This window comes from Tenrec ecaudatus, chromosome 18, assembly GCF_050624435.1.
Source record: "Tenrec ecaudatus isolate mTenEca1 chromosome 18, mTenEca1.hap1, whole genome shotgun sequence".
NCBI classification, from domain to species: domain Eukaryota; kingdom Metazoa; phylum Chordata; class Mammalia; order Afrosoricida; family Tenrecidae; genus Tenrec; species Tenrec ecaudatus.
The window spans coordinates 33,988,060-34,007,090 of NC_134547.1; the positions used below are offsets into that span (position 1 = coordinate 33,988,060).

A 19,031-nucleotide genomic window follows, 5' to 3' on the forward strand; every position below is an offset into this window, starting at 1 on the left:
TGTATTCTCTCACTGTATTTTTTCAATCTGTATGTAGAGTAAATAACCAGAGAAACTGAATTATATGAAGAGGAATGGGACATCAGGATTGGTGGAAGTCTTATTGACAACCTGAAATATGCAGATGACACAAACTTGCTTGCTGAAAGTGAAAAGAGGACACAGCATCCTTCAGTATCAATTACAACTCAATGAAAAGATGACTAAAATCCGTACAACTGGCCCAATAAGTAACATGATGATAAATGGAGAAAAGATTGAAGTTGTCAAGGATTTTGTCTTGCTTGGATCCACAATCAATGCTCATGAAAGCAGCAGTCAAGAGATCCAAAGATGATCTGCTGCAGGACCGGGCAGAGTTTCAGTCTGTTGTACACAGGGTCCCTCTGGCTCGGAGCTGTTTAGATCACACTTCACAATAACAGTAACAATAACATATGCATGAGCATGTTGGATAATGAATAAGAAATCCTGGAGAAGAATTGATACATTTGAATCATTGTTTGGTGAAGAATATCGAAAGTACTAGGAGATGCCCTGGTGGAGCTACCGTGTTAGACTACTAGTCGTAAAGTCAGTAGTTCAAACCCACTCGTCACTCCACAGAAGAACGATGATACCATGTGCTCTCATAGAGACACATTTTCTCAGAAATGAAGTAGCAGTGAGTCAGAATCTATTCGATGGCAGTGGGTTTGGACTTCTAGAAGAAGGAACAGATGCTTTGTGGAGGGAGGCGGCTGCTCTTCAGAAGGTAGATGTCTCATGGAGTTCCCACAGACTACCAGGAGAGACCTGTCTGTGGAAAAGAACGTCGTTCTTGGTCAATTAGAGAGTCAGTAAAGAGAGGAAACCTCAAGGAGAGGAACGGACACCAGGGTTGCAACAATGGGCTCAAAGATTACGACTGTGAAGATTGCTCAGAATTGGCAGTATTTTGTTTTGTACATAAAGTGTCAAGAATCAGAACAAACGGGAGGGCAGCTAACAACAGTAACAGCTGAGTGATACATTACCAGTACAATTTTTTATTCTTCCTTTTTTATACATTGAAAAATATATCACTACAAAATCCTAAAACTCAAAGGCACTTACCTCACCTTAGTCAACTTTATAGGACAGAATACAACTGCTTTTGGATCTCCAAGCCTGTAAATCTGTACAGGTACAGAAAGCTTCATCTACTTCCCATGCATCTGCTTGTGGACTTGAACTTTTGACTTTGAGGTTAGCAACCTATTGCATAACCCACTACACCATCAGGGCTTCTACACCCCCAATTACAAAATTATAAAACCTTTATTAAACAAAACTTTAAAAATATATCCACTATGCAAGCCTTTCCACTGCCAAAAGCAGTGCTTCCAACCCTCGAACCCTTTCCTGAAGGGATCTTTGGGCTTCAATTTACACCGTGTCAAACAGCAATTTGGCATCCTTGAATGAATCCAATCATGTTTCATTTAAATGTTCTTTGAATTTGGGGGGACAAAAATAAGTCTGAAGGGGCAAGATTGGGGTGGAAGGGGAAAGGTTTCCCACAAAATCTAATAAGGTAGCCCTTACTACTTTAAAGAATGAGCAGGTATATTATTGTTATGGGAAAATTTTTCTCAGCACAATATTTCTGGCCTTTTCCTAAACAATACAGTTCTCCATTTTCATAAATCTTCTTCATACATAACAGGCTCCTGAGATCATCCTGTGTCCTTCTAGGAAATCTATCAAGATTACCCATTTGGAATCTTGGAAATGATTGTCATCGTCTTCAGTATTGTGCTCTCTGCCTTGAATAGAAGTAGTCCAGCAAATCGACTCTGAAGTCACTGTTTTATTTGAGACCTTTTGTCTTCCAGAAGGCGCCCTTCCAAAAGAAGACTGGAGGTGTCCTGGTGGTGTCGTGCATTGTGTGTTGGGCTACGAACCACACGTTTGCAGTCTGAACCAACCGGCTGCTCTGCAGGACAAACATGGGACTTGCTGCTTCCATAAACATTTACAGCCTCAGAAACCCAAAGAGGCAGTTGTTTTCTGTCCGGTAGGATTGCTGTGAGTTGGAATTGACTCAAGGCAGTGAGTGAGCAATGAACAAGATGAAGAAAAGTGTATTTATTACTGAGAGAATCTGTCTACAGCCATATAGTGAATCACAGACATGATCTGATTAAACATGCTTTGTGGGAAACAGAAAGATTTTGTTAGGTAGTTTAGCTTAGGGACTGGGGCGTCCATTACACATGCCCACAGGTCCAAGCTCCTGGCCCGGCCTGAGAAGGAGTGGTATACTGCGCATGCTCAGAGGCTCAGGTTTCAGGCCAGAAAGGCCAGGTACACCTGGGTGGGTGCTGGGCCTGGATTGGCCCACCTAGGCCAGGTAAATTCAATTCAGCCAAAGGGGTCAACTAGGGTCATCCACCACACCTCCTGCGGAATAATTGAAAAGGCAGGAGCCAGGAACCTATCACGTGACTTTCCGGGCAGCTTGTAGAGAGGCTGCACAGGTGAGCGGCCCTCTGGGTGCCTGTGTAAACCTGAAACTTCTTCTAACTCTCATAAAACTCACTTGGATCACGAACCAGGCTTTGGCATGAATTCTTTCGAGTGCAAAGCCAAGGACCGAGGTATGTCTTTCCCCTGAGAGGTCAAACAATTTCTCCCAAGTTGACTACCCCAAATATATGCCAAACTTAGCTGCTTGCTACACAGGGCAAATGACTACACTTGGAGAGCAGCAGAAGTAGGTCAGGGGTTATTCTCCCTGAGCCGGTTATCAGCCATCTAGAGCAATCAGACTGTATAATCTGCCCCACCCTAAGTGGGCCTCCTCCCATCTGATAAGGATAGTAGTAGATTGTTTCCCTGAAGAAGAGCCCAGGGAGGTCAGGCCCACTCAAGGGTGCCATCATGAATCAAGAGTCCACCCATCTTGCCACATATATATCCTCCCCTTCCTATCATGTGCACATCCCTAGCTCATCCCCTTCCTGTCCTCCTTATGCCTATTGTACATCCCCTTTCTGTGATGTGTGTGGTTTTCTATAATCATGTCCCCAAAGTAGATATAAGCCTTGGCTGGCAATAAATCTCTCTCCTGCTCGCTTCTCCTGTTCTCTCTCTGGCTCTTGCCCTGAATGGACCTGGCTATTGAGATCATGGCCATCCAGGAGATGAGCATGTTACTATGAAATGTGTCTGACTCCATTATTTCAATCTCTCTTCTATCCTCCTTATTCTCTATGACTTTATTATAATCCTTATATATCTCATCCGTACAATTGTGCTTATTGAACCCATGGTTAACTGGGTGGGGACTGGCCTTTCCCACAATGTTTCTTCTGAAATAAACCCATACATGTGGAAACTGGAAGCATAGTAACAATGGTTTTTTACTCCTGTGTGTGTGTGACCTTCAAAAATGTGAAGATATTTCTTTTATTCATATGGTACCAACTATATTACCTGTTAGCGAGTGAGACCCTCACCCAGACCATTCACTGAAACAGAGATGGAAACAGTAAAGCTTTATTCAGACAGATTCAAATCTGGGTTCTCACCAGCAACTGAGGCAGGCTCAGTCAGTAAGGCGAGAGCCCCGAACAGCATCAAAAGAGAAGTTATTATACTTCCTTGTGGGGCGTCTTGCCAAGCAAGGGGAGGGGGAAGGCAAGTTCTTGTGTGAAACTGGCAAAGCATTCTCAGAAAAGTGAAACAAAACAGTTTTTAAGTCTAACAAAGTAAGTTCTACATTTAAGGTCAGTTTGTCCCCAGTGGTCTGCCAGCCGATACTGTAGGTAGGCTAGGCTGCTTCTTGGAGCGTAAACATCCTGGGCTGGGCTACACCTGTTTCAGGCTGCAATTTTAAAATTTTCCATTTCTGAACGGGGGTGGGGGGTGGTAGTGGGGGTGAGCTGCCTGTTATTGTTACAGGGCACCCATTCCTGACTGGGCGGGAGGGTGAGCTGCCTGTGATTGTAACAGGGAACCCATTCCTGACCAGGCGGGGGGTGACCTGCCTGTTACTGTTACAGGGCACAGTGTCACATTACCAAGGATCTCAGGTGGCTCAACAGTAAAGGGCTTGGTTGTTAACTGAAAGGTTGACAGATCAAACTCACCTGGTAGCTTCATGGGATAAAGATGTAGAAAACTGCTTTAGTATAGAGTGTACTCTAGAAAACATGATAGGGGTAGATCTACTGTCATTCAAAGTCCCCTATGAGGTGTAAGTGACTTGGCACCACTCTGGCGGTGTAGTAGTTACGGAGTGGGCTGCAGGCTCCAGGATAAGCAGTCGGAAACTACCATTGGCTCCTCAGGAGAAAGAGAACATTTCCTCCTCCCTTAAAGAGTCTCAGAAAACCACGGAGACAACCTATCCTGTCCTGTGGTATTGCTGTGAATTGCAATCCATGTGATGGTAGTGAGTTGTTTTGTTTCTAACCACAACAGCACAACAACCATACTAATATTAAAAAAAACAACCTCTTGAAGATGTCTCAGAGATCGTGGTATATAGTGTATGTCTAACTACAGCAGCTGCACGTTACTCCATGTTCACTATAATTTGTTTAACCAGCTCCTTACTGAGCAGGGTATGGTTTGCTATTACTGAGAGTGCTGCGTGGGCATGTCATGGGCTGACTTGACACAACAAACACAGACTTGCAGTGAATGGACGCTTACGATGGCTTTTCATATTTTTGCCAGTGCACCCGTAAATTAAATCTCTAGAAAGGGGATTGTTGACTGAAAGGATAAAGGCATTCATGATTTTGCTTCACCTACAATGTTGTTATCCTATGTTAATGTCACGTGTCATTATTGTTTCCCAAAGAATCACCAAAAGAGCATCTTTTTAAGCGTTTCTATGTTTGTTCTTTTTTTTGGTCTGATATGTGAGAAAAGTCAGTTCATTTTTACTTTCCTTAACCTTTTTCTTGTTTGTGTATTTATTTTTATTATCATTTGAATTTCTTTAAAAGATATTTGTATTTACTTTTCTGTGAAATTGGTTCATATTTCTGGCTTTCCTTCCCATTTAAAAATGGTACTAATATAAGACATATGAATCCAATATCTTCCTAGTAAAAATACAAATATTGTATTCTATTTAACATTTGGCTATTTGGTTAGGCTCTATTTTCTGTCATGCTCACATTTTTTGTTGAATTTATGTGTTTAGATATAGAAAACATGTTTTCTTTGTTTCTGGATTTTATATATTAAAATGCAAATAACTTTTGTTCTCTTTTACTTTAAAATTATAATTTAGTAAACTATTAGCTTTTAAACACTAAAAAACTTAAAACCTATTTGGAATATTATGATATTCAGTGTAAGGATCCAATTTTATATATTTTAAAATATGACTATATAGCTTTTTCTATATCATAAATAATTTCATTTTTTCTTAATAATATCCACATTTCTGCTGTATTTATTATATACTAAAGGCTATTCATAGTTTTCTGGAGTTTGGGTTCTGTGACTGTATTCTTTTTGAAATGTGATGTATGCTACATACATTGACATGCTGTTAAGGGAGACAAGTCCCTGAAGCCAGGTTCTTGGTGAAGTAGCGGGGCTGCCAAACAGAGGAAGGCCTGCAGCAGATGGATCGACAGAGTGGCTGCAGCAATGGGCTCAGGCAGAGGAAACCTTGTGAGGCTGCCACAAGAGTGCGTAGTGTTTCCTTCTCTTATAAATAGGGTCGCTATGAGTTGGAACTGACCGGATGGTGCCCAACAACAACAAGATGCATTGAAATACATTTGGATCCATATCACAATGGGTTTGATTATCCAAAGGAGGGGGGGAAAACTGGATGTATTAACATATGAAAGCCACTCATGTTTAATTGTGTGAAGCAGTTATGTCCCTGTTACACTCAAAGCCTGGAGGTTAGAGAAAAGACCCTTGAATAGCACTTACGCCTGAAGGGCCAGCAGGATACTATACTGCTATCTTTGGGGATCCTCCATTTAATACTCAGGAGAAGTGCTCTGTTAAGAGTCAAGGGATAAGAGCCTTTGGACTTTAGTTCCCTATAGGAAGCTGAAATGTCAACAGCATCTTCCAACCATCTCTCAGCACTACCCTTTGAATAGTACACTAAAAAGGAGGAGTATGACTTTAAATATTTAGTAGCTTATTACATATACTGGACAGATGACCAACCACTTTGGAATAATTAATCTAGGGGTAAAGTCAGGTATTTAAAAGATTGAGTGTGGTTTTCCCTCTCTTGTCATTTCAAGCGGTTATGAATCCATTACCAACTCAAAACCCTAACTTTGCAGAAAGGAATTTTCTGGGCATATTGTATAATATTTCAGTGTTGCCACTCTGGTTTACTCTAAATGTAAATTCTAGAAGCTCTCCTTCTCTTTAATACAAATGACAAACAATTAATCTTGTGGCACTGTTCCACTCCTCTCATGTCCTTCCTTTTTAGATTTGTAAGATATCATTTTATTTTTTATTATCCTCTCCGTTCCCCGCACAACCATAGAGAACACTCACAAATCTCAGTTTGTTGGATTCTTTATAGCTTGGGAGAATATGAATTTCAAGGCTTGAAATGAGGCACTCTGCATCAGACTGCTTGATAGAACCAGCCGTAATTGAAGAGAGTTGAATACTGATAATTACAAAGACGTGGACAAGATTTATGAACGAGGGTTAGCAAGAGCAGGGAGATGCTTCCTTTGGAAGCCTGAGAAGACAATAGATGTAGGGAGAAACCTTTCTGACAGGAGCTATAGTTGTGGACAGAGAGACAGAGCCAGCCCGTAAGTATCTGGAAGGGCATACAGTGAAGGAATAAATATCTTGGATTCATTATCCCTGTCACTTTCCTTCCGGTATCTTTCATTGGTAAATCCCTTGGAAAGCCAAGAGCAAGAATGCATTAAAGGGCCAAACTAGGCACACCCAACTAAAAATAATTTTTCTTTAGAACCTTTAGTTTCTGCTTCTCGTGTCTAGTACTGCCAATGAAAGGTATGTGTCCATTGAATTTGTTGTTTATTTCTAGAAGCTTTGATAAATCTCTCTTAACATTTACTGTGAACTGCCATTGGGTTAGCCACCGACCCAGAGTAACAAGGGAATGAAATATTTTTGGTCGTGAGGCAATACCATGATAGACTGCGAAACGGGCCTCTTGGTGTCCCTAGTGTGTTCACTGGTTTGGGGAAGTGGATTGCCAGCCCATTCTTCCTCATCCACCTTTACCTGAAAACTGAGCTAAAATCTGTTTAGCATCATAGACTATTCAGCACTCCATGGAGAGAATACGTTTGTGTACTTTGGCCAAGAATCAAATCCAGACACCTTCCAAACAAGGTGAGGATTCTGTCACCGAATCATCCAATGCTCCTTTTCACATGTATTGTTTTTAAATGTGTGGGGGACACATGGATATGTAGGTCTTTTTCTATTTATGCCTCCAAAAATCAGTGGACCCTGTTAATCCAAAGGCTCTGGATAGGTTCAGTTTGAGGAAATTTCCTTCTCCTTTTTCTGCGATACCTTTCTGGTCATGTTTTTCAGAGTGCCATCGATCGCTCTCGAGACGGATGGATTATGCCTCTTAAAACTTTCCTCTCTTTTCTACCAGTTTGCTCTATATTTTGAGACATTTTATTAATATTTGTTAAGACTTTAACTTATACTTTTAATTTGACTATCACATTGTAAAATTTTAAATGATTCATTTTGGTTTACTTGTTATTTTTTTCATATAGTACAACCTGTTCTTATTATATGAATGTGAAAAACTCTTCATATTTTTTCCTGAAGAAATAAATTATAGTTCTTCTAAATGCATTTCCTCTCATTTTGCTGTGTCTCCCCCAGAGCTTGTGCGTCATTGTTCACAGGAGACAGAAAGCTACGGTAGCAAAAGCCTTGGCTGTGCTGATGAAGTGAAGTTCACTTGGTATTGCTTTCCAATTCCTATACTTGTAACTCCCCATCACTCAGTGGAATCATGAAAAGAAGATGGAGAGCACTGTCACTCAGAAGTTGGTTGTTTTACCATTAGACTGGGTATAAAAGTAGCCATCTCTAAGGCAGGGAGAAGAGTCATGAGACCGTCGAGAAAGAAAGTCACAAAAGTCACAAGGAGTGCGTGAGATCCCTGCCAGAAGTGGAGGAGGCAACAGAGACTGTAGCACCGAGATCATGAGACCAGCAGAGAAACAGTGCCAAATATGTATGGGCAAGTAGATTCTTATCATATTGAGCATTTTATCATAAAAGGGTTTGGGATCTAGTCAAATGCTTTTGTAAATCACCTGATAGAATCATATGGAGCTCCCCTCCCCCCTGTGTTTATTTATGTTGTGGATAACATTGATTGTCTAATGTTGAACTCTCCTTGCAAATCTGATATGAATCCCTCTGGATTTTTTTTAAAGGTTAATGAAAAAGTACGACATGTTAAAATCACCAGCCCAGTTCCTATTTCTTTCAGAGTTTCCCTATCTTGGGTCCTGCTTACCTAAAATTAAATAATAATAATAAATAAAAGAAATGGTTCAAACTAGAGTGAGTTTGCTTGGTTCATCAGTACTATAGTGCACACCGTATTCACGATTCATTCCAGATAATCCTTTGAAATTAATCGGCCGTCCATCCCACACTGGGTCCTTGTCTCCCCCTCCCTTCTACCCCTCCGCCTCCAGATGGTCTTCATGTACTACTTTCTATCTATGTTTTGGGGTTCTGTTGGATAGGATTTTGTTGAGAATGTTTGTATCTATTTTAATGAGGGATATTGGCATATCATTTTCTTTTTTAGTGATCTCTCTGCTTAGTTTGGATATCAGGACTATGTTCATTCAGAACATGAATTTGGGTGTTGTCTGCCCTTTCTTACATTCTGGGATAGTTTGAGTAAAATTGATGTCATCTCTCCTCCGAATGTTTGGTAGGATTTCTAGTGAAGATCTCTGGGCTGGTACTTTTTGTTGAGAGCTTTTTAATGACCTGATCAATTTTTTCTTCTGTTATTAGTTCAAATATTCTAATAATAATGCAGTATATTTCAGGAAATCCATTTATTTCTTCCAGGTTTTCAAATTCGTTAGAGTACAGTTCTATAGCATATTCTCTATTACATTTAAAAATTTTTTTGTTGGTTCTGTTGTGACATAACAAATGGATCTCACATTCATGTTATTTATATTTTATTTTCTTTTGTTAGATTCGACAGTTTTATTAGTGCTTTCAAATAATCAATTTCTTGTACCACTGATACTTTTATTGCTCTGTTTTGTTTTATTTATTTTACTCTAATCTTTGTTATGTCTTTTCCTCTGGTGATTGTCATATTGTTTTGCTACTTTCTTTTATCTGATTTCTGGAGATGCTGTATTAATATTTTGATTTGTATTTCTTCTATTTTGATGCATGTGTTTAATGTTATAAATGACCCTTTAAGAATTTATTTTCCTTTGTTTTAATGATATTTTATTGTTTTCATTCTCATTACGTTCATTTTTTAATTTCTTTTGTCATCCAGTAGTTTTGAATTATCATATTAATCAGTTTCTATATATCACATTTTTCTTTTGACCTTTCCATTGTTGATATTTAATTGTATAATGTTGCAATCTAGGATGCCTCGTAGTATTTGGATATTTCCAAAACCCTTGAGTCTACTCTGTGGCCTAAGTTATTTTCTATCCTGAAGAGTGTTCAATGTGCACTGAAAAAGAATATGCATTTGCTTGCTGTCATGTAGAACGTTCTGCATACGCCCAGGAGGCCAAATGACTTGATTATGTTATTTAGTTTTTCTGTGTCTTGCCTGAAGAATTTCTGCTGGGAAACCTGATCTTAGCATTACTGGCTCTCCTTTGTAGGTAACTATTTATATTATTTTAAGCTTCTTACCAAATTCTTTCCTTGTCTTTAGTTTGAAAAGCTTTATTTTAAAATATCCTGGTGATTCTCATTTGGAGACTATTCTGTTTGGGTTTTGTTGAACCTCTTCATATCTTCCATAATATTAGAGATAGTTTCTTCCAGCAAATTCTCAACAATTTACTCTGTACATTTTGCTACTTCTTGTTCTTGAATTCAGATTTCATTTCAGTTGATTTTCTGGGTGGTGTCATACATAATTCTTAGGTTTTCCTCATTTTTTCCCCATTGTTCTTTTTTCTGATTGCTCCTCTAGCAGGTGAGTATTGGAAGATTTGTTTTCAAGCACATCAATTCTGCCTTCCATTGATTAAATTATATTCTTTTTGTCCTCGTGAATGCCTTATCTATTATGGAACTTAGTGGTAATCTTCTGGATTTCTACTTGCTGATTTTGTATCATTTTTATTTTTTTACTTATTTTTGTCAGTTTTCCCTGAATTCCCCACCCCCACCCCACCCCCAATCCCCCTGCAATTTTACTTGTGTTGTCTATGATTTTGCCTGGGGTTTCTTAAATCATTCTCTCATTCCTTTCAGCATAATTTTAAAACTGACTAGTTTTAATTACTTATCAGGTCGTTTGAATGCCATTTCTTCCTTAGAAAGGGTTTCAGACTCTCTATATTAGTCACGTGTTTGAGCTATTTTGCCTTGTTTCTTAACAGATCGTTGGTTTTCCCTAGGACACTCTGATGTTGCTTTATTTACATTTAATTGGTGCATATGTAATGGTGTGATTTTGGGTGCTCAACATGTGTCTTCTAGTATGTGTGATAGAGGATAGGATATATATATATATCCCTCTATTTATATAGTGATAGAGGATAGGATATATACATAGACATCCCTCTATTTATATAGTGCAGCTGAGGGTGTTTGAGACTCTTGTTGGAAACTATTTTTGATCACGTGGTGCAAGAGGACATGGTCACTCTTTCCCTATGGGTAGCGTGGACAATGAGTGTTCCAGGAGGCACGGGTATCAGTGGTCAGTGTGGGCGTAGTTGCTGTCCCCCTCTGATGCAACAAGAAAAAAAGAAATAACAATAACAAAACAAAAGGTAAAAAATGAAAAATTACCCAGAATTTTTTTAAAGAAGAAAGGGAGTCAAAACAAATGGCAACAACAAAAACAATACCCGTAAAAAAAGGGGGGGGGGGAAACAAAGAAAGAAAAAGAAAAAATGTGAAAGTAAGGAGGGGAAAAGATAACAACAATGGGGCAAGAACAGATAATAATAATGGAGTGAAATGAATAAACTGAAAGAAAACTGTGGGCAGGGAAAAATAAGAGAGACACTGGGGCAAAGGAAGACCAAAATATACAAATACAGGTGGGAGAAAAAAAAAAAAGTGAGGCACAGCGCTCTGGTGGTGCTCCCAAAGAAGTGGCTAGGGAAAGCGTTCCCAAGGTTGGCCAGCATTCTGCCACTTCAGGAGGCGACAGAAGTCTGGATGTCTGGTCTCAGACTGAATTCTTGCTGGTATAGAAGGTACCTGAGGTCAGTGCACCTGGTTGAAGAATGATTTTCTACCTGCCCAGGGGTGGCTGGAGGCAAGCCAACATTTTGTGGGCCCACGGAGACAGACAGCACATGCTTGAACACCCAGATATGGTAAGTACCAAATGCTTGGTCCTCAAATGCACACCTCTACACTCAGGTAGAACAGTGGCTGTGTGGGGCAGTGATGTCACCAACTTATGGATGGGAGAGGGTGGAGTCAGGATACTCTTCCAGGCACTGTGAGAGGATGGGGACAAAGAGGAGGATCACCTGGTTCTGGGCACCCATGACCTGTGAGGGCATTTGTACAGTCCTGGGCAAGGGGAGCCTCTGAGTGTTGATCTATCAGGACAATTGACAACTCACCCCTACTTGTTTTTCTCTTCACTTTCTGGTTTTGTTCAGCTTCTTCTCACAAGTGAGTTTTATATCCACTTTCTAGCCTTTCCTCTGATGATTGGGATCTCAGGATTGTCATCTGTATGGGCTTAATTTTGTCCCTGGAGTCTGTGCCGATGGTCTGGAGGGTCTATTAGCTAGTCCAACAGTTTTATCAGAAGTGTCTAATAAGATCTTTACAAACGTGCCCAACTCAGAGTATTCAATGGGCTTGCCTATAAATTTATTCATTTTGGTCTTTTTTCGCCCCCTGGTGCTGCTGGTTTCCCTGGAATAGCGGAAGCTCTTTCCTGATGAAGAACTCTTTATGAGCAGAAGACTACTGGTCTCTGCTATTACTAGCCATTAAAAGATAAACAAAGTAAAATGGCTGCTAGGACTGTTCCGAATGGGTTGGGTCGATCTTGGCCACTGATAAAATTTACCCAGGGGATGGAATAGACTAGCCTGTGGTTGTATCAAGCTCACCCTTACAAAGCTCCTATTAAAACAGAAACAACAATGATAAAACCCTTATTGCTTGGTGATTCAAATTAAGCCACCTTATATAGTTTCCAAGGGTATAAACGTGCACAAGGTCAGCTATGTCCCTCTTCCTCTCTCATCGCAGCCTGTGGGTTTGAACTGCAGATCTTTTAGTTAGTCATCCAATGCCTCCCTGACAGCACTCTCTGGGCTCCTCATAATAAGCCCATATGAGGACTTAACTCAGAGCCAGCTCCCCATTCCAAGCAGATAACTCAGTGTTGCAGAGTAAACTCCCTGGTGGTATACATCTGCATTAGGGGAGAGAAACTGCTTAGTCATGCATTTTTCATTTCTTCAAGTGAATGTTTCTATTTCAACCCAGTCTTTTAAAACTCTCTGTATCCGCTGATTCTGGAATTGCATTTTCCTTTAAACACCCGGCAGAGTTCTTTCACCCCCAGAGATTTCCGTGTCATCTCTGAGCGGTATGCCCTCTTCCATGCTCTACCCAGCAGCGGATTATCTGCATTTGGTATTTCATAAAGTCTCTACCATTTTTCTTCTTCTGATAGCCCTCAATATGCCACATATGTGTGTGAATTTATTCTCTTTCATACTATTTATCAGAGTTTTCTAGAAGGAGAAAAGAGTCACACATACTTTCTGCATCAACTGAAGGAGAGGCCTCATTTACTTGTTAGGTAAATGATGTTGTATGGCACAGAGATGCTTTGCCTTGGTATTTCCAATACTCAGCTATGTCCAGGTTCTTCTTCCAGGTCTCCGACGTACCAGATATGAATACTTGCTACAACCACAGTCTCATTCTACACTAAATGTCCCCTTGTCCACATCTTCTATTATGTTGCTTATAGCTGCATGGGGAGAACTGTCTTCCCAGTAATCATTTTTCCTAACACAGTAGCCGGTACTTATCATTCATCAAAACCCTATTCTCTACCTTACCAAATAGACACTTCACAGAAATCACAAATTTACACTGCATATTAACACTCAGTTTTTAAAAACCTTGGACAAAGAAATACTAAAATGTAATAGGGGCAGAGTACCTGTTAAGTAAGTGGGCAATGGGTAAGAGATTACATACAGGCCCTGAAGATTTTCAGTAGCTATGACTCTAAATTTGGCATGTAGCCTCAGCGAGACCACATAAAATAATAAGATGTATTAGAAACAGTCATTTATTTTGTTATGGGTTCTTAAAAATGTACACAAAAGACACTAAAAATAAACTGTAGCATAATGTTTTTATTTTCAGTAGTGTCTGAATGGGTAGTATTTCATTGCTATAAATGAAAATATTCGATAAAGTGTGCAGATAGATCCTGTCTTTTTGACACAAAATATTTCAAATTTCATATCCTCTTAATTTGTAATATAAATCCTCACAAATTAAGTTCAGTTGGTCGATTCTCTGTTGTTTTTAATTATATTACATATACATGGCTGATATTTTGATTAATCACGTCAATGTTTTCATATTCTTTTTTCAAAAAGCATAAGTAGGTAAAAAAAAACCATAAAGAGTTGCACAAACGCCATGGTTCGTCAGACTGAACTCAGAGGGGTAAGCGTGCTATATGCATTAGAACTTCTAACGCCTGTCAACTGAAGTCAAAATGTCCACATCCCGATAATAAATCATTTATGACTGTCAAAATTATAAGTTAAAGAAGCTTATAATTACAAAACCCACATATTCCTGGGATAAAAATTAACTATGGGTTTTCAACCCATGAAGGAAAGCATGATAACATTGGGAATCTTCTTTCAAAGTTGATTCCTCTATTTCAATGTGGGTTGGCACTTTATGACAAGAAGAAGGAAAGAGCCAAACCTGTTGCCATCCAGCCAATTCATGGCCACCCAATAGGACAAAATTGAAGTGCCCTGTGGGGTGGTCAAGACCGTGGTCTTCACAAAGGAGGATTACCACGTCTTTCTCCCACTGAGTACTTGCTGGGGTGGGAATGCAAACTTTCCAGTAGCAGTCAAGTGCTTGATCCACTGTGCCAGGAATGATTCCATAGAAACCACCTGTTTTAGCTGGGGTACCACTTTCACAGTTTTAGAAATATGAAATTTTATGTCATACCTGTCTAATGTAGCCTTTCTCTTCCAAGGTTCCTTTCAACACTGAATTAAAGTTTATTGTGCCAACCTGACAGATAAACACATTAGGGTTAATTGAAAGGCAGAGAGATAAATGGCTCAGTGAGCCTCACCTTTCTAGTTCTCAGGTCTCTTGTTTTTTGATGGTCAGACCAGGTGCAGCTGCCTTGGCCATTTCCCTGCTTTAGCTGGCAAGGCTCACTTCCTGGAAGACATCCTCAAGGAGAAGCTGCATGAACCTACCCCACTGCAGCCCTGGGTGCTGGAGCAGCCCTGTGGAGACCCCTGCCAGTGCTGAGATGCTTACACACTCACTGACTCAGCTTTCCTCCTGTTGTTGGCATCATTGCTCATCTTTTGAGAAATGGAAGAGGACTTTCTGGATTGGTGTCGGACATATGGGCTAACGTTGGATTGTTTGCTTGGGCAGCACTAGGTTGGGATGTTTTCATGATGTGCACTTAGCCTTTATATAAAACTCTCTCTTGTACATATGAGTTTGTGTGGATTTGTTTCTCTAATGCACCCAGAGTACCACAAGCACCATCATCATTGAATTGTAATACTGAAAGGTTCTATGGGCAGAATATTGAACAATGCAGGAAGTACCAAAAAAAGAGTGGAAGGAATACAGAGTCATTGCACCAAGAATAACTGGTTTTCATACAGCATTTCAAGAGGTAACATATGCTTAAGAACCAATAGTAGAGAACGAAGGGGTACAAACATCATTGAAGATTTTAGTGAAAAACCAACTTCCAAGACTGATAGAACACCAATGGAAATGTTTCAACAAGCTGATGAAGCACTTGAAGCAGTCCCTTGTCTTTGCCAAGAAATTTGGGAGACAGCGATTTGGTCAAGTGACTAAAAGAGTTCCATATTTGTGCCTATTCTAAAGAAAGATGACCCAACAGAAAGCAGAAATGATTGAACAATATCATTATTATATAAAATTTTGTTAAAGGTAATTTAACAATGGTTGCAGCAGAACTTCAAGCCAGATTCAGAAAAGGAGATGGTAGAAGGGAGAGATGTCGTTGCTGATATCAGATGATTCTAGGCAGAATGAGAATACCAGAAAGATGTTTGTTTTTGGTTTTTTTATTGACTGTGCAAAGGTATTCAATGTGGTGGATCATAAAAAGAAAACTAGGGATAACATTAAGAAGAGTGGGAATTCCAAAACATTTCAGTATATTTATATGGAACCTGTACATGGATGAAGAGGTAGTTAATTAAACAAGACTAGCCCCTGTGTAGTTTAAAATCAGGAAAGGTGTGCATCAGGGTTATATCATTTCACCATTCTTAATCTGTATTCCAAACAAACAATCCATTAATCTAGACCATATGAAGAAGAATGAGGTATCAGGATTGGAGGAGGATTATTAATAACCTGTGCAATGTAGATGGCACAACCTTGCTAGCTAAAAATAAGGAGGACTTGAAACACTTGTTCATGGAGATGAGGTACTGCAGCCCTCAGCCAATGTAAAGAAGCCCGAATCCTCACAACTGGACCAATGGGCATCATAATAAATGGAGGAAACATGGAAAATGCTAAGGTTTTCATCGTAATTGCATCACAACCCATGCTCAGGGAAGCACTGGGCAAATCTGGTGCACACACCCTCTGAAAGGTGTTGAAGAACAAAGATGTCACCTTGAAGACTAAAATGTGCCTGACCAAAGCCATGGCATTGTTGAGCACCTCATAGGCCTGTGAACGTTGATCAATGCATAAGGAAGATCAAAAAGAATGGAAGCATTTGGCTCACTGTGCTGGGGAAGAATATTGGAAGTTCCATGGACTTTCAGAGGAATAAATCTGTCTTGTCAGAAGCACATTCAGAATGTTCCTTAAAAGCAGCATGGCGAGACTTTGTCTCGCGTACTTTGGATATGTTTTCAGGAGAGGCCAATCCTTAGAAAAGGACATCATGTTTGGGAAAGTAGAAGGTCGGCAAAAAAATAGCAGGTCCCTCAATAAGGTGAACCGACACAGATGCTGCAACAATTACCTTTGTGCGGATGGTCCAGAGCCAGACAGCTTCATTCTGCTGTACACCGTAAGTCATAACCAGTTTGATGGTACCTAACTACCCTACTACACAGGGGTGTTGGGAAGATAAAAGGGCATATGAAATATAAAGGAGCTTTGAAAACTATGGCGTGCAAGTATATGAAGTTAATGACAAACTATTGGCCCTCACAGACATTCATTCTTCACTACCATTTGCATGTCTGCCCTGATTACTGTTTTTGTATGATGTAGATGAAACACTCCTCATTTTCTTAGTATCTTGACTACAGGGGAAAATTATAGTCATTAATGTGCACTATTAAATTATGTCAAACACTAGACTCAACATTTCTGCTGAATACCAAAGAGGTCTTGGTTAAAAGGAAAACCTGATGTAGAGTTAGGGTTATATTTGGAATTCTTCCTCTAGTCTCCTCTTAACTGCCTGCTTCTCAAAAGTCATGTACAGTGTTGATATATCTGAAAGGGAATTAAAATAAAAAATAGATTTGGGCCAGTTGCAAAGTAAGATCTCCTATTTGATAATGCCAGGCTGTGGACAGACAAAATCTCAGGAAAGACAGGAGTGTTCAGACACACAGTGCAACCAGGGTGTGGCAGGCCTCCCATGAGCACCTTGTTTATTCATCTAGCCCCCAAATTCCAGTCCCCTTTGCAAGGTGGTAGCAGTCATGTGTTTGCTGAAGACTTCACAGGGAGACTCATAAGAGGGTATTGTTAGCGTCATAATTGTTCATCTCTGTAGACATTGTAACCACTATCACCCCCCATTCTTTCTATCTACCTCTTCAGTTCCTAAATTCCCCTGGTTCCACCCTCATTCTCATGTTCTCTGCTCTCTTCTGTTTTTAATTGTATTCTCTTACACTTGTGGAGAAATGCAGCTCGGCCTCAGTTCTTCTTATCCCTTGTCATCACATCTATTACTGACCCAACAAAAGTTCCCATGACATGATGCATCTCCCTTGGGGGGCAGCTGGAAATGCTAACTTCTACATGTACAGATCTTTCCCTCCTGATCATATTGTGTGGTGCGGAGTGTGAAACACAACCCCTGCCCGCGACTCCCAATCGCAGGTGCTCTCCTTCCGGTGGGCTGGGCACCCAGATCTTCAAACTGGGGTTTAATTTTCATCATTATTTTAATGTCTATTTTTACGCTCATAAAGGCACTGCCTGAGATTGCAGGCACGGTCCTTTCTAGTTGTCAAGGTCTGCACAGAGATGTGTCTTCTCTGATGGCACAAGTTCACATGTATCAAGAGAAAGGCTTTAGTTTCTGCCCCAGAAAAGCCACACGCCGTGCAAGAGTTTTTCAAAGGCTGGGAATTCGACTCACCAACTTCTTTTCTCCTTTTCCTGTCCTCGATGATGAGGTTGCTCCAGCTTCCCTGCAGCAGACGTCAGGAAAGGTGAGGATGCAAGATGGTGACCCTGCAGCAGGAGCCATGCCCGCATCTGCACCCTGCTGCACTCCAGTCCTTCCGGTAAGGAAGCAACAATGAACTTGCCTTCCCCTGCTCTCACCCCAACCAGGTTCCTTCCTGGGAAACAATACATTCTGTGCTCTGTGTCTGGAATTTGGAACTACCTATGATTGAGGGGAGAGGTAGCCAGCCCTGAAAATACCAAGCTGAGATCCCTCAGCCCGTTTCACAATTTCTTCAGCACCTCTTCCTTGCCGGCAGAGTTGCTGATGGGAGCTAACCACGGCCATCCATCCAGGCAGCTACACAGCTTTAATCAAGGGTCTGCCTGACAGCTCTGGGGCACAGCAAAGCAGCTCCCCCGCTGTGATAAAGAGCTGATCAATGTTCCATTATTCTTTCATTTATTGGTGGCTCTCCCCCACACCCTCCCTTTCTCTGTCTCCCTCCCTCCGCTTGTCCTCTTTCCTCCTCCACGCCTGTGCAACAGACCATCACATTACCAGAGGCCCAGTCAGGGAGATGACTCTTTTTGGGCCTTCTCCAGCCCATTTGCCCAGCTGGGGTGCAGTCTCCATGTGGGCACTCAGAGTGCCAGAGACACTTAGCTCCATCAGGTTAGAGGGAGAGGAGTTCAATAGGATGTCTTCCTCAAGACCTTCTCAATCTCCAGGGACTCCCTTCTTCCTCTTCACTACACATTCCTGTAAACGGCGCCACAGGAATTGAAAAGTGCATGCCAAGTAGCCGGTATGTCAAGGAATCGGCCAGGATTCATGGCAATGTCATTCTTCTAGAGATTAGATATCCCAGCCACGCTGTTCGGTGCTGTTAAGTTGGTTCCAGCTCACAACAACCTCACCATGGTCCTACGCACAACAGAACAAAACACCATCCGGTCCTGCCCCATCCTCACAATTGCTCTTATGCACATTGTCGCTGTTACTCTGTCAGTCCAGCTTGTTGTGGATCTTCCCCTCTTTCATTTCTCTTCTGCTTTATCCACCCACCTCGACCAGGGTTTCTTCTCAGCAATAATGCTATTTGGGACCAAATAGTTCTTTGTTGGGAGAAGCTGCCTGTGAGTCGTGGGTTGCATAGCTCCGTCTCTAATTT

General features: G+C 40.8%; 1 protein-coding gene across 1 annotated transcript in view; it reads left to right on the forward strand.

Moving 5' to 3' along the window:
- Positions 1-19,031, forward strand: part of LOC142431689 (ran-specific GTPase-activating protein-like) — a 166,357-nt gene that overhangs the window by 87,592 nt on the left and 59,734 nt on the right. The window lies entirely within an intron of this gene.